This window comes from Aquarana catesbeiana, linkage group LG01, assembly GCF_042186555.1.
Source record: "Aquarana catesbeiana isolate 2022-GZ linkage group LG01, ASM4218655v1, whole genome shotgun sequence".
Lineage (NCBI taxonomy): Eukaryota > Metazoa > Chordata > Amphibia > Anura > Ranidae > Aquarana > Aquarana catesbeiana.
In genome coordinates, this window is record NC_133324.1 from 863764462 (window position 1) to 863778223 (window position 13762).

Sequence of the window (13762 nt, forward strand, 5' to 3'; positions counted from 1 at the left end):
TGAAAGGGCTGCCCTATGAGTGTTTGTCACCCATGACAAGCCGGACGTGATTTTTAAATGCGCGGTTTGACGCAATTGCCTCGCGATCCTGTCACGTGACAATCACAGCAGAATCACATCATGTTTGGGGTGCCATTAAAGGACAGACTTCTTGAAAAGTTTGGGATCTAAGTGACACAGTCTGATATATATGTTTAATCCTTCATTCATCGCCGATATAAGAACTAACTGTATCTAATGAACTGAGATTTGATGCAAACCAGAGTCTTGCTGAACAAATCTTGTGAATCCTTTTTTGTTATAGTTTTAGGTATAGAGAGGGCCAAAACTGAATCCCAGTCTAGATCTCTATTGATGTCCATGGCACTGGTGGGGTGACCTACCCCCCCCCCCCCCCATCTCCAGAATGTCTGTGACAGGGCGACCAGACCATCTCATCTACAGAGCAGGCAGCCAATGACATATAATTGCTGCAAGAATGTTTGAGCATTTCTGTGTCACCACCCCCCTGGTGTTGCTCACCATAGGAGTATATGCAGAATGTACTCCAGATGGGGGAACCAGGAAGTTCATCTCACAGCCGGGCTTGGCCTGTCACAGGCATGCCAGAGGTGGGGAGGGGGGGGGGGGATCTCCCCTTCACAGTTTAAGACAGCAGCCGGAGGGGGAGAAAACTAGAGGAAAAAGTTTTGTCGGAGGCCCTGCTTTAAGCTAAAAGAACAACTAAAAATGAAAAAAGAAACTGATGTAGACACAGGCCTACATATGTATTTATATGGTAGCCCCCAATGTTTTTTTCCCCCATCTCTTTTGCCATTCACTATATCTTGACAAAAAAAAAAAAAAGGAAAAAAAAAATCCCATAAATAAAAAGAGAAGCTAAATTTTCAAGCACATCCTATCTGATTTACAATGCTGTAAAGAAAACATGCCTGTTTTATAGCTTCCTACAGACTGCAGGAGTTGTAACTTAACAGCAGCTGTTTGTGGGCAAAAGCATCAGTGCATTTGGCGTCTTACTGCCATTCAGCCACTGCGCCCAGTTACAATCCTGTCTGGAGGTGGAATGTTTGGATATCCTGCTTCCATGCATCAACAGCAGCCAGGGCTCACTCAGGCAAGCTTTCTTTGCCAAAACATATTAGCATATGTTAGAGCTTTGAACAAGGGTGGTTATACACAACCCAATTCAAACATTACCTGTAATGATCAGGCATGAATTGTGCTTCCCAAGAGGGCGTTTGCCCACACACACAAAGATTTTCCAAATCTAGAGTAGGTGAACGCTGATTTTCATCCTGTCAATGCAGAAAAGGGAAGAAAGTGTAACCATGTATTTAACGATATACAACATCAACCAAGTTGTAAAGACCATAGACACTGGTCCCGGCAGGATAAAGGATAGGCAGAGCCATCATTGGCCCTGTCTAGATTCACTACAAAATAGGTTTGGTTAATCTGTATTCAAATTAATGTAGAACTGAAAAGGCAAAAATGTTTTTCTCCCCCATTTTGGATCGAGTAAAGCCTGGTAAAGCCTGGTACACACTATTTTTTTTTTGGGTTGAACGGAAAGAAAACTGTCGGAGCCACTGTACTAACTTTGCGAAGTAAGTATTGTGATCTCCCCCTCTGAGCTGTTGTGTTCTAACAGGGGGACACCCCTCCCCCCTCGCCAAAACACTCCAAATAGTGCTCTCCTCCATTGGTTGAGTGCGCTGATCAGGAGTCGGTCGGCTGCTGGTTTTCCAGCATGCTCATCCAAAAGAAGCTGGCCGGCTTCTGTCGGACAGACCGACATACACACAGGCCGAATGTTGGCCTTTTTCTTTTTTTACCGGCCGATGTCTCCCGACATTCAGCCTGTGAGTACTTGGCTTTAGGGAGAGTTATAACCCCTGTATGTTTTCTTTTCTTCTGTGTTCTATGGGGAGATTTTCCTTCACATCCTGCCCCATAGCCAAGACAGGAAGTGAGAGAAGGTCCCTCCGAAGTGAGGGAATCTCTGGTTGTCACCAGAACTAGTGTCTATGTTGGAAGTTTTCCCCTCCATTCCTGTTTTGGTAACAACCCAAAATTTGCAGTTTTCCTTTAATGTTTACTCTCTGTGATAATGGAAAACAGGACAAATAGAGAGGGTGAATCTGCCTAACGGGAGCACAGACAGCAATAAAAGCCTGACATGTTTTCTAATCACTCTTCATTCTATCCAAAATAAAAAAAAAAAAAAGGTTTTCCTTTAGTTATACTTTAAAGCCTAATTTAGGTAAAAATTAATAAAAAACATTAGCAGAAGGGACAGCAGTTTAACTACAACAGCCAGCAGCACAGTTCAGCTAGGACCAGCCAAATTGCAATCCATGTATGAACTAGCTGATTGTACACAAGTCGATCTATCGATTGACTTATGTACAACCAACCTGTCAAGTTTTCCCCCAGTGGCACCAGCAATAGCACTGATCATTGAGGCTTCCCTGCTGGCAGAATACAACAGCTCAACGGAAGTGATTACCCAATGCACAACGAATGTGTGGATGGGGGAATCTGTTCATTTGTTTTAGTTCACCCCACTGGTTGAACAAAATACAATCAATCATGTATAGAATCCTAAGATGTATATGCATGCTAAGAGAAAGGATGACTCCTTTAGTCAGCTTAGATAAATGTCCGGGAAAGGGTCAGTCCTTCCCCAAGTGGCTGATTACACTGAGATTTGACCTCTTGATATCAGGGCCAGAGCTACCATTAGGCAAACTGGGCAGCCGCCTAGTACGCACTGCCATTTAGGGCGCAGCCATGGCCACTGGTTTCCCTACTCTCCGCCAGCTTACTAACAATCTGTTGGCTTCCCCACACAGTCCGCAACAAGCCATGCTGTGCGCAAAATCACTTCCACCCAGCTCCCCGCGGAACGCTGGCAAGGAGGAGAGACAGGCTGCATTTACCGTTATGTTAATAAATTGCAAATCATATGCTTTTTTTAATATAATGGTATCATCGTGGTTATATAATTTTTTTTTTTTTTTGGGGGAGGTTGGGGGTGCAAGTAGCTGGACTTTCCTAGGGCGTAAAATAGTCTAGCACTGGCCATGCTCAATATGCTCCTCTGGAATGGATGGGTCATGACAGAATAGGTGTAATTTGTAAGAACTGGCTCTTAGGTTAAAAGGGTTAAAGGATCGCTAGGGTGCAAAGACACAGTTTTTATTTTTATTAAAAATTTGTATCTCAGTTGTTATCTTAATACTGGGGAAGGTGGGAGCTGATGTTTGAAAAGTGAGGAAAAAAAGGAATTCCAAATATGTACAAGTACACAGTACATACTGCGCTCCTAGAAGCAGTCACTTAGTCCATTGGAACTTTTATATGTATCTGTAGACCATCAACAGGGTAGAGGAAGCGATGAGGCAACTGGATGGATGGATGGCTGAAAGAAAGAGCAACCCATGGATGGATGGCTGAGCAGGAGAAGGGACCGAGACTGGAACCTCTGCAGCTCCCGCAGAAGATCTGGGTAGGATTACCTTAATGCAGAAGAAAACTAACAGCAGGGTGCTGAGGTCCGTGTCAAATAAAAATCACTTTATTAAAATAAGCAGCACACTTACATTGAGGTTAGCATGAAACAGCATGGATAGGGAACACCTGAGACCAGGCAGCTGTGATCAGTGTGAGGCTGTGGGCATCACTGAGCAAACAGAAGCCAAGGATGACAGGGAGCCAGCCAGCTCAAGGTATGGATATTAGTGGCTGCATTCTCAGCTACACACGAGGATGACAGCGGTCAAAATGCCTGGTGGATGTCGGGAGAGGGGGTGTGCATGACGCATTTCCAGGGACTTTGCCCTCTTTTTCAAATGCAAAAAAATAGAAAAAAAAGATAAAAAAAAAAAAAACACTGGCTTCACTTTCAAATTTGGAATGCAGAATTGACCATTGATAGACCACTTTTCATACAATAGATACAATAAAAACCTCTAAAGCTCACAACACACATTACAATCTGATTGTACAATCTCCTAGATCTACTGTACCAACAACTATATAGTGCAAGGACATGCCAGATTAGATACAAATTGATGTGATCGAATAGGCAGGTCCTCACATTACATAGTTTTGAGACATTTGATTGCATAAAGATTGCATGGTCAGATTGCAACGTGAATGGTAACCCCAAGGTGAGTTACAGAAGCTGGGCACAGAGCTATTCCAGAATCATGGGACATGTTTACCTCCAATGGCACCCCAATCGCGGTGCTATTTTGCTGCGCTTTCACGTGATAATTTATGCTGCAATCACGGCAAATCGACTTCTCATGAGCTTCTTTTGGACATCAGTGTCACGCACTGCGATTTATCGCATGACAACTGCGGCACAATTGCACCGCAATTAGGGTGCAATTAGAAGTAATGACATTGCAACCACGTCCTGCATTTTGCCACAATTCTGGAATCGCAGGAATTCCAGAATGCCCAGGTGTGAATGGAACCGCAAAGCTATATTTAACTCAAAAACAAAAAAATATTATATTGCAGCTTACCAATCATTAGATGTGGTGGCTGCATCAGTTTTATTTTTTCAGGCTTTTTACTCCTCTGTTTTTACCTGGTGATCCAGCCAATAGCACACCTCATGTATTAAAGTGCCTACACTCTGAATGAAGGAGCACAGGGGGCACCTTTGGACAGCAGCATTGCCGGTTGGGGTGGGGAGTGTTCGATGTACTAGCAGAAATACCCCCGTCAGTGGTAAATGGTTTGTCTCAACCCACTAACTGTTACATCTGCAGGACAGCATATACTGTTGAAAAAAAACAAACTTATTGGCTGGATCACCAGGTGAAAGTAAAGGAAATAATGTCAGACTGCTAGATAGATCTTTGTTACCCTTGTTAACCACGTAGGAATGGGCAAACAGTTCGGCCTGAGCATGAGTTCGGGCCAAACAATGGCTGTTGGGGTGGGGAGTGTTCGATGTACTAGCAGAAATACCCCCGTCAGTGGTAAATGGTTTGTCTCAACCCACTAACTGTTACATCTGCAGGACAGCATATACTGTTGAAAAAAAACAGACTTATTGGCTGGATCACCAGGTGAAAGTAAAGGAAATAATGCCTAAAAAGAAAACAAATGCAGCCACCCTTGTTAACCACGTAGGAATGGGCAAACAGTTCGGCCTGAGCATGAGTTCGGGCCGAACAATGGCCGGTTGGGGTGGGGAGTGTTCGATGTACTAGCAGAAATACCCCCGTCAGTGGTAAATGGTTTGTCTCAACCCACTAACTGTTACATCTGCAGGACAGCATATACTGTTGAAAAAAAACAGACTTATTGGCTGGATCACCAGGTGAAAGTAAAGGAAATAATGCCTAAAAAGAAAACAAATGCAGCCACTACATCTAAGATTTAGTAAGCTGTGATATATTGTATTAAAGTGTTTTCTTTTGGGTTTAATACTGCTTTAAGTAATACTGGCTACACATTTATTATTACAATATGGGGTCAATAGAGACAGAAAGTGATGAGCAATCTCAACAATGTTGACAGAGTCTCCAGTGTAGCCTAACAATAATTTGGGCTTAAATTCAGGGTTGGAAAGATTCCTGAAGTCAGGTAGCTAACTGGACTTAAATTAGAAATATTTACATATTCCTAGCAAGCAGTAAATAAACTTTAAAACAAGCCCCCACTGACCTCTGTAGCTGCAGCCATGCTAGTGCAATTCATCTTTGTAGGGAAAACTTCTCAGTTTTACTTTCACTTTCTCTTGGTATTCAAGCTCCTCCTGCCAGCCAACTAATCTGTAATGTAAGCACAGAGCAGATGCACAGGAAAAGGGGGAGAGTAGGGTGCAGAACTTACACCATTTTATTGCTTTGAACTGTGAGGATGAATTACTCCATAGTGGCTGTAATTAAAAAGGCCATTAAGGGCTTAATTTAAAGCTTGTTTTGGGCCAATTCACATTAGAAGGTAATGTGCACTACAACAAATGCAGTGCATCAAGCAGCCCATTCAAAATGAGCAGGCTGAAATGCAGCTCAACGCACAAAAGTCTAGAAATAGTTGCATTTTTTCGCAGCACTCAGGACAACATAAAAGTTGTGCTGAGCTGCAGGGCACTGAAGTTTACAAGCATTTTTTTTATCTTAATAATTTCTTTTTTTATGTTTTCAAGTATATAAAGCCAAAGAAAGGGGGTGGAGAGATGCTGGGTTTGAACATATGAAACAAGTGGATGGGAGACGTGGGGAGGGGGCAAGGGGGGTTTGAAATTCAAAAAGCTTCTTCATGTTGTCTTGTGAATACACCTAAACACACACACACACACACACACACACACACACCAGTTCCATGAAAAGCACAAGTGGAAAAGAGAATAATGCTGCGTACACACGGTCGGAATTTCCGACAACAAATATTCGATGTGAGCTTGTTGTCGGAAATTCCGACCATGTGTAGGCTCCATTGGACATTTGTTGTTGGAATTTCCGACAACAAAAATTTGAGAGCTGGTTCTAAAATTTTCCGACAACAAAATCCGTTGTCGGAAATTCCGATCGTGTGTACACAATTCCGACGCACAAAATTCCACGCATTCTCGGAATCCAGCAGAAGAGCCGCACTGGCTATTGAACTTCATTTTTCTCAGCTCTTTATCTGTGTTATACATCACTGCGTTCTTGACATTTGGAATTTCCGACAACATTTGTGCGACTGTGTTTATGCAAGACAAGTTTGAGCCAACATCTGTCGGAAATAAGTTAAGGATTTTGTTGTCGGAATGTCTGATCAAGTGTATGCGGCATTACAGTAGAACAACCATAGCATCCATAGGTCATGAACATACAGTATGTCTCTAATAAGCAATTATAAAAAATTCTATTTCTGCATGACTTAATGAACTGAACAGGATAGTTCACATGTGTGTGGTGGTCATCACGTCCATGTTCCGTTCCTCGTTGGGCACATGAAGGGTCACTGCCTTGAACAGACAATTGAACCCTTAATAAACTCTTGATGTCATAAACCACATGGTCACTTGTGAATTTAGGATGGACAGGCAGAGCCCTTGTCCTCTAAATCTGTCCAGTGTATCACCACTACCTCTCTCCCAGTAACGGTATGGAGCACCTAGCACCGACTCCACTTAACTCTTCAATACCTGTGCACAGGTTGGGGACTCCTGCCTAGCTGATCTGCTCCCATTGCTATGGGAGACGGATCGCTGCAGAAGGAGTACCGACAACATTTCCCTCGCTCCTCACTGCAAGAAGCTGTCCCACCTATCACATGTACACGCTTAATGTCAGACTGCTAGATAGATCTTTGTTACCCTTGTTAACCACGTAGGAATGGGCAAACAGTTCGGCCTGAGCATGAGTTCGGGCCGAACAATGGCTGTTCGTAAGTTTGCTGAACAACCGATTTATCAGGGCGTTTGACCATTTGTTCAGCCCGCCGAACGACCACAATGCACTGCGCCGCCGCACAGTGCATTGAAAGCCCTGATTGGCTGAAGCAATGAAAGCTCTGCACAATCAGGGCACAGTGTACCGTCAGAGTCATGATTGGACACGGTCATGATGACTCTATCCAATCATGGCTCATTGCTGTTAGTCCCGCCCCACACTGTAAAAGTATTCTTTCAATAGCGGCCATTTTCAGTTTGATATCGGCGTAGAGAGAGATAGAACAGGGCTCTATTTAGTGCTATTAGACAGTTGTGTGCTATAGTGGGCTATTCTGATTCTATTGCCAGTGTAGAATATCAGTTTAGTGTGAATCTAGGGATAGTTCACTGTGAGTGTAGTGCGACCATTCATCTTTTCATTAGTGTGAATGTAGGGATAGTTCAGTCAGTGTGAGTATAGTGACCATTTAACACAGTATATTTCATTGCGTTACTGCAAGTCTAACGCCATTTATTTCAGTGCGTTACATGCCGTTCATCGCAGTACATTTCTGTGCGTTACTGCATGCTGAACGCAGTATATTTCAGTGCGTTACTACAAGTTTAATGCCGTATATTTCAGTGCGTTATCTTCTGTTTACTGCAATACAGTTCAGTGCATTACTGCAAGTTTAATGCCATATATTTCAGTGCGTTATTTGCCATTTAATGCAGTACAAGTGAGTGCATTACTGCAAGCTCAACGCAGTATATTTCATTGCATTATGTGCCGTTTACCGCAGTACATTTCTGTACATTAGTGCACGCTTAACGCAGTACATTTCAGTGGGTTACTGCAAGTTTAACGCCGTATATTTCAGTGCATTACATGCCGTTTAACGCAGTATAGGTCAGTGCGTTACTGCAAGTTTAACGCCGTATATTTCATTGCTTTATTTGCCATTTAATGCAGTATAGTTCAGTGCGTTACTGCAAGTTTAATACAGAATAGTTCAGTGCGCATTATGTGCTGATTAAGGCAGTACATTTCAGTACGTTACTGCAAGTTTAACGCTGTATATTTCAGTGCAATATCTTCAGTTTAACACAGTATAATTCAGTGCATTACTGCAAGTTTAATGCCATATATTTCATTGCTTTATGTGCCATTTAACGCAGTACAGGACAGTGCGCTACTGCAAGTTTAACGCTGTATATTTCACTGTGTTATGTGCCATTTAACACAGTACATTTCTGTGCGTTAGTGCACACTTAATGCAGTATATTACAGTGCCTTACTGCAAGTTTAACGCTGTACAGTTCAGTACATCACTGCAAGTTTAGTGTCGTATATTTCAGTGCGTTATCTTCTGTTTTTATGCAGAATAGTTCAGTGCGTTTCTGCAAGTTTAACGCCAAATATTTCAGTGCGTTACGTGCTGTTTAACGCAGTATATTTCAGTGCGTTACTGCAAGTTTAATGCCGTATATTGCAGTACATTTCTATACGTTAGTGCACGTTTGATGCAGTATATTGCAGTGCATCAGTGAAGTTTTACTGCAGTATAATATAGCGTATCAGTGGAGTGTGTATGTGTAGTAGTGAGTTCTCAAGTTAAAGTGAACCAAACACCACTTTCCACTGATTAAAGTGCATCCATGTACACATTTCCATATTTATATTACATTGTGTTAACCGCTTGCTGACCAGCCGCCGTCATTTTACGGTGGCAGGGCAGCGCGAACCGTCGTAGTTATACGTCGGCTTGCAGGATCGGGATAGCAGGCGCGTGCCGCTGCACAGCGGGGGTGCCACTGCTCATGGTCGACGGTAGCAATGACTGCCAGGCCACGAGTGATCGCGAGCACGAGTGTGTGTAAACACACACACTTCCCTGTTCTGAGCGGAGTGACAGATTGTGTGTTCCTATTAGCTAGGAAGCACGATCCGTCACTTCCTCTAGTCAGTCCCCTCCCTCTTTAGATAGAATCACCTCCCAGGGATCACAGTTAACCCCTTGATTGCCCCCTAGTGTTAACCCCTTCCCTGCCAGTGACATTTTTACAGTAATCAGTGCATTTTTATAGCACTGATCGCTGTATAAATGCCAATGGTCCCAAAAATGTGTCAAAATTGTCCGATGTGTCCGCCATAATGTCGCAGTCCCGATAAAAATCACAGATTGCCGCCATTACTAGTAAAAAATTGATAGATAAAAATGCTATAAATCTATCACCTATTTAGAATACGCTATAACTTTTGCACAAACCAATCAATATAGACTTATTGCGTTTTTTTTTTACCAAAAATATGTAGAATACATATTAGCATAAACTGAGAAAAAATTTGCTTTTAAAAAAAAAAAAAAAAAAATGGGAATATTTATTATAGCAAAAAGTACAAAATATTGTGTTTTTTTCAAAATTGCTCTTTTTTGTTTATACTGCAAAAAATAAAAACCGCACCGCGATCAAATACCACCAAAAGAAAGCTCTATATGTGGGAAAAAAAGGAAGCAAGTTTTGTTTGGGTGTAGCGTCGCACGACCGTGCAATTGTCAGTTAAAGCAACGCAGTGCCGAATCGCAAAAAATGGCCCGGTCATTCAGCAGCCAAATCTTCTGGGGCTGAACCAGCCCCCCTCTGACATCACATGATGTCACATGACGTCAGAAGGAGCGGGGTCACTCGGTTACGTCACCGGGTGGCCCCGTCCTTGCATAACAGCTGTCACAGCCAAGAGACAGCAGTTGGCGGGAGGCCTCCCATTGAGGCTTAGCTTTTTTTTCTATTTTTCGGGTCCGTTGGGACAGCACTCAAATTTGTTCGCTATTCGGCGAACACCCAATGTTCAAGTCGAACACCCAATGTTCAAGTCAAACATCGGGCCCATCCCTAGTCCTCAGGCAGGGTATAATTTTCTCTGTTTAGCGATGTTGCCTGTGCTATCCAGAGAATATGAATGATAACACAAAACTTTTCTTTCACTCATGGTTAGTGTTTGGCCAAAGCCATTTATTATCAATCAACTGCGTTTACTCTTTTTAAATCATAATGACAACAGAAACTACCCAAATGACCCTGATCAAATGTTTACATCCCCCAGTTCTTAATACCGTGTATTGCCCTCTTTAACATCAATGACAGCTTGAAGTATTTTGTGGATGGGGCTCTTTATCTTCTTAGATGGTAAAGCTGCCCATTCCTCTTCACAAAAAGCCTCCAGTTCCTGTAAATTCTTGGGCTGTTTTGCATGAACTGCACGTTTGAGATCTCCCCAGAGTGGCTCGAAGATATTGAGGTCAGGAGACTGAGATGGCCACTCCAGAACCTTCACTTTATTCTTATGTAGCCAATGACAGGTCGACTTGGCTTTGTGTTTTGGATCATTGTCATGTTGGAATGTCCAAGTACGTCCCATACGCAGCTTCCTGGCTGATAAATGCAAATGTTCCTCCAGTATTTTTTGATAACATACTGCATTCATCTTGCCATCAATTTTGACCAAATTTCCTGTGCCTTTGTAGTTCACACATTCCCAAAACATTGGTGAAGCATCTCCATGTTTCACAGTAGGTGTACCTTTCATCACAGGCCTTGTTGACCCCTTTCCGAATGTAGCGTTTATGGTTGTGGCCAAAAAGCTCAATTTTGGTCTTATCACTCCAAATGACTTTGTGCCAGAAGGTTTGAGGCTTGTCTCTGTGCTGTTTGGTGTGTTGTAAGCAGGATACTTTGTGGAATTTGCGTAGTAATTTCTTTCTTATGGTGACTCAACCATTGAGCCTGTCTTTCTTCAAGTGCCTCCTTATTGTGCATCTTGAAAACAGCCACACCACATTGTTTTCAGAGAGTCCTGTATTTCACCTGAACTTAGTTGTGAGTTTTTCTATGCATCCCGAACAATTTTCCAGGCAGTTGTGGCTGAAATTTTAGTTGGTCTACCTGACCGTGGTTTGGTTTCAACAGAACCCTTCTCTTTCCAATTCTTGATTAGAGTTTGAACACTGCTGATCGGCATTCTCAATTCCTTGGACATCTTTTTATATCCCATTCCTGTTTGATGCGACTTGGGTGCCAGATAGAGCAGAGGAGGGAGGTGAGGGTTAGGCACAACCCCAACGAGGCAGCCACCATGGAAGAGTAGAGAGCAGCCACCCTATTCCATCACATCTCTCCTGGCCCACTTACCACAGCTCAGCTGTCTGGGCCTTTTTTAGCACATGTGCAGCTGATCGCAATGTTGAAAACTTTGTCTCAAGCACATCAAGCATGGCAAAAACACCAGCCATTTTAGTACCACATGCTTGACAAGGCAACCTCCCACCACTCAGCCCATTGGCAAGAGCACCTGAAAGCTACGCAAAAGGGGTGCAAATCTGTTTCTCCTCCTTATGCACCTCAGTCTGCCCCCACTATACCTCATGACCACTCAGCAGCCACCACTGAAAGGGACGATTGTATAGCGCAGGGTGTCCGAGGTACTTGCAGCACATCTGCCAGCAGCACACCACTAGCTGTAGACTATAGCTGGCAAATTTCTCTGCCCCATCTGCTGCAGGGAAAAAAAATACAGTCACTGCCACCAACATGCCCAGCATCTAAATACAAGCTTGTCAAAGCTGCTGGCTCTACCACTTCTGCCTTTCCGTCTGGTGGATTCTGCCCCTTCTGTGAATTTGCAGAATGTGCTATACCACAATGGCAGGTTCCTAGTCACTATTTCTTTTCATGTAAGGCCATTCCATGCTCTGTACCATCACGTGGAATGCAATGTTGTGGCATCGTTGGGCAAGGCAGTCAGCTGCAAAGTCCATGTTATTGTTGACATGTGGTCCAGCAAGCATGGTCAGGGACGATATATTTTGTTCACAGCACACTGGGTAACTCTGCTTGCAACTCGAATGGATGCAGGAAAGGGCTCAGTACTGCAGCTTGTGCCCCCACGTCTCCATACAGCTAGCGGTGATGATGCCAGATTTGTCAGCTCTACACCCCTCCTCCTCCGCCTCCATGCCCTCCTCTGCTGAATTGCCCTATGAACCACAAGTACCCACTAAGCATTCAAGGGGCTATTCAATGATTCAAAGTGCCATGCAGTGCTTCAGTTGGTGTGTCTAGGGGACAGGAACCACACTGGAGCAGAGATTCTTGCAGCTCCGCAGGGACAGGCACAGAGGTGATTCACACCACGCCAGCTGGACCCAGGAATAGGTGGTGTGCGATAATGGCACAAACCTCCTGTACACCTCCAGACAGGGAAAGTTGACATGTGCCATGCCTGGCACATGTCCTCAATTTGGTGGTGCAGCATTTCCTAAATAGGTACCCAGAGTTGGAAGATCTGCTAAAGCAGGCCAGAAGAGCCTAGCATACACCGCCAGTGCTCGGTTGGCTAAAATTCAGCGGGAATTCCACCTGCCCTTTAACTGATTTATGACATGCCCACCAGGTGGAATTTGACAATGCTGCAGTAGCTGCACATGCAGCAGAGGGGCGTCAATGAGTACCTGTGTGAGTATGGCACAATGACAGGCTCAGGCCGGCTTGGCTTTTTTTCCCCCCACGCCAATGGCTGCTTATAAAGGATGCATGAACTATACTGTCACCATTTGAGGAGGCCACAAGCATGGCGAGCCGTAACAATGCATGCATCAGTGACACAATCGCTGTTGTGTTCCTGCTGAAGCAGACTCTGCGTGGCGTTATGGACAGTGCACTTGAGGCACAGCAGCGGGAGGAAGAGGAGGACTTCCTTTCCTCTCAAGGCCCACTTTATGCAGACACCATTGTTCCTATGCCACAGAACACACAAGAAGAGAAGAAGGAGGAGGAGAAGGATGGTGGCAGTTTTGGAGGCATTGAAGCAGAGGAAGACATATGTCAAACAGTAAGAGATGTTTTTCCAATCCGCAGAACCCTTGGGAGTATACCTTAATGAGGATACCTTAAAGAGAAGTTTATCTAATGCTTTTCCTGACTCTGGTAGGTTACAGTGTTGTGGAAAACTTAATTTTGAGGCTTCTTTTGGTCAAGAGAGGAGCAGTGGAGAAGGCGGCTGCCTAAGTGATGCATTTCACAATTTTTTTAGTCCTCACCACCCAGGGCTGTCAGCTTCCACATCTCATCGACAGCATCTGCATCACACGGAGGACGATTATCCAGGGGGGAGCGAAAACAGAGATGGAGAGCTTTCCAGTCGATGATCCACTGGCTTACGGTTCATGAGAATAGACCACTGGCCAGAACTTGCCATAGGCTTCAATGGGATTCGTTATTCGGTTCTGAACTTTTCGATGTTCAGATGTTGTGATGCGAACCAAACTGGGGGTCGTTCGGCCCATCCCTAGTAACCGGTGTATGTTCACA